General features: G+C 48.7%; 1 pseudogene; it reads right to left on the reverse strand.

Moving 5' to 3' along the window:
- Positions 1-1,418: 1,418 nt before the first annotated feature.
- LOC135536136 (indian hedgehog B protein-like) lies at positions 1,419-2,117 on the reverse strand (annotated as a pseudogene).
- Between the last annotated feature and the right edge of the window lie 1,229 nt (positions 2,118-3,346).

Raw genomic sequence — 3,346 nt, forward strand, 5'->3', positions numbered from 1 at the left:
CCCTGACTCTCTGTTCTCTCTGTTCTCTACCCTGACTCTCTGTTCTCTACCCTGACTCTCTGTTCTCTCTGTTCTCTACACTGACTCTCTGTTCTCTACCCTGACTCTCTGTTCTCTACCCTGACTCTCTGTTCTCTCTGTTCTCTACCCTGTCTCTCTGTTCTCTACCCTGACTCTTTGTTCTCTACCCTGACTCTTGTTCTCTACCCTGACTCTCTGTTCTCTACCCTGACTCTCTCTGTTCTCTACCCTGACTCTCTGTTCTCTCTGTTCTCTACCCTGACTCTCTGTTCTCTACCCTGACTCTCTGTTCTCTCTGTTCTCTACACTGACTCTCTGTTCTCTACCCTGACTCTCTGTTCTCTACCCTGACTCTCTGTTCTCTGTTCTCTACCCTGTCTCTCTGTTCTCTACCCCTGACTCTCTGTTCTCTACCCTGACTCTCTGTTCTCTACCCTGACTTCTGTTCTCTAGTCTGACTCTCTGTTCTCTACCCTGACTCTCTGTTCTCTACCCTGTCTTTCTGTTCGCTCTGTTCTCTCCCCTGTCTCTGTTCTCTACCCTGTCTCTCTGTTCTCTACCCTGTCTCTCTGTTCTCTACCCCTGTCTCTCTGTTCTCTACCCTGTCTCTGTTCTCTCTGTTCTCTACCCTGACTCTCTGTTCTCTACCCTGACTCTCTGTTCTCTGTTCTCTGCCCTGTCTCTCTGTTCTCTACCCTGTCTCTCTGTTCTCTCTGTTCTCTACCCTGTCTCTGTTCTCTAGCCTGTCTCTGTTCTCTACCCTGTCTCTCTGTTCTACCCTGTCTCTCTGTTCTCTACCCTGTCTCTCTGTTCCCTACCCTGTCTCTGTTCTCTACCCTGTCTCTGTTCTGTTCTCTACCCTGTCTCTCTGTTCTCTACCTCTCTCTGTTCTCTACCCTGTCTCTCTGTTCTCACTCCTGTCTCTCTGTTCTCTACCCTGTCTCTCTGTTCTCTACCTTGTCTCTCTGTTCTCTCTGTTCTCTACCCTGTCTCTCTGTTCTCTACCCTGTCTCTCTGTTCTCTACCTTGTCTCTCTGTTCTCTCTGTTCTCTCTGTTCTCTACCCTGTCTCTCTGTTCTCTCTGTTCTTTACCCTGTCTCTCTGTTCTCTACCATGTCTCTGTTCTCTAACCTGTCTCTCTGTTCTCTACCTTGTCTCTCTGTTCTTCTGTTCTCTACCCTGTCTCTCTGTTCTCTACCCTGTCTCTCTGTTCTCTACCCTGTCTCTCTGTTCTCTACCCTGTCTCTCTGTTCTCTACCCTGTCTCTCTGTTCTCTACCGTCTCTGTTCTCTACCGTCTCTCTGTTCTCTTCCCTGCTGCCTCTCTGTTCTCTCTGCTCTCACCCTGCCTCTCTGTTCTCTTCTGTTCTCTACCCTTCTGTCTCTCTGTTCTCACTCTCATCTCTCCACATCATTTGTGACCACCCCCAAGGGGTGGAAGTGTCCAGGGTCCAGTAGGAACGTTTCCTATCCAATATAGGACCCGTGAGTACCAGTGTAGTCCGTCTCCTTGTATAGTCCCTAGCCCAGTCCAGCTGTACAGCAGGCGGAGGGGACCAAAAGCCCAGTGCGCTAGGTGGTGCTGGTCCATAGCAGCATAGCACGAGGCTAAAACACCGTCCACCACCAGTGAGCCGTGGCGTGTCAGGGGGGCGAAGGCCCCAGTGTCCACCTGGATGTGGGTCCAGGCGACTGGGGAGAGGTGGGCTTGTGGTCCCTTGGTCTCACCTGCGGTCAGCACACACTGCCCTGGCCGTACGTCGCTGGCGTACATAGTCCGCGTGGGATAACCCCTTGGACGACTCCCCACTGAACAGTTACCCTCGGTCACGAACACGAGATGAGCCGCGGTGAGGGTCAGGTTCACTCCCGTCTCTGTTCCCAACACGTAGAACTGTTTCCTGACAGCAGGCTCGTGGTCCAGGAAGGTCAGGAACTCACTGTAGACAAGCTCACCTCCGCTCCCATCAACCCCCGAGGAGGACAGGACACGGTCGCCCGGCTGGAGGTCCTGAACCACCCTGCTGCTCCCGTCTTCCAGCGTCACCAGGGAACGACCCGGGAAACAACCTCCAGTCTTAGCTGCTACTGAGTGCTCTGAGAGAGAGAGAGAGAGAGAGAGAGAGAGAGAGGAGAGAGAGAGAGAGAGAGAGAGAGAGAGAGAGACAGAGAGAGAGAGAGAGAGAGAGAGAGAGAGAGAGAGAGAGAGACAGAGAGAGAGAGAGAAAGAGAGAGAGAGAGAGAGAGAGAGAGAGACAGAGGGAGAGAGAGAGAGAGAGGGAGAGAGAGAGGGAGAGAGAGAGAGAGAGACAGAGAGAGAGACAGAGAGAGAGAGAGAGAGTTAAATTCTATAACCACCTAAAAGGAAGCGATTCCCAAACCTTCCACAACAAAGCCATCACCTACAGAGAGATGAACCTGGAGAAGAGTCCCCTAAGCAAGCTGGTCCTGGGGCTCTGTTCACAAACACACCCTACAGAGCCCCATGACAGCAGCACAATTAGACCCAACCAAATCATGAGAAAACAAAAAGATAATTACTTGACACATTGGAAAGAATTAACAAAAAAACAGAGCAAACTAGAATGCTATTTGGCCCTACACAGAGAGTACACAGCGGCAGAATACCTGACCACTGTGACTGACCCAAAATTAAGGAAAGCTTTGACTATGTACAGACTCAGCGAGCATAGCCTTGCTATTGAGAAAGGCCGCCGTAGGCAGACATGGCTCTCAAGGGAAGACAGGCTATGTGCTCACTGCCCACAAAATGAGGTGGAAACTGAGCTGCACTTCCTAACCTCCTGCCCAATGTATGACCATATTAGAGAGACATATTTCCCTCAGATTACACAGATCCACAAAGAATTCGAAAACAAATCCAATTTTGAAAAACTCCCATATCTACTGGGTGAAATTCCACAGTGTGCCATCAGAGCAGCAAGATTTGTGACCTGTTGCCACGAGAAAAGGGCAACCAGTGAAGAACACGCACCATTGTAAATACAACACTTATCTATGCTTATTTATTTTATCTTGTGTCCTTTACCATTTGCACATTGTAAAAACACTGTATATATATATATAATATGACATTTGTAATGTCTTTATTGTTTTGAAACTTCTGTATGTGTGATGTCTACTGTTAATTTTTATTGTTTATTTCACTTTATATATTATATACCTTACTTGCTTTGGCAATGTTAACATATGTTTCCCATGCCAATAAAGCCCCTTGAATTGAATTGAATTGAATTGAATTGAATTGAATTGAATTGAGAGAGAGACAGAGGGAGAGAGAGACAGAGAGAGAGAGAGAGACAGAG

The sequence above is a fragment of the Oncorhynchus masou genome, unplaced genomic scaffold (assembly GCF_036934945.1).
Source record: "Oncorhynchus masou masou isolate Uvic2021 unplaced genomic scaffold, UVic_Omas_1.1 unplaced_scaffold_5609, whole genome shotgun sequence".
Classification (NCBI taxonomy): Eukaryota; Metazoa; Chordata; class Actinopteri; order Salmoniformes; family Salmonidae; genus Oncorhynchus; species Oncorhynchus masou.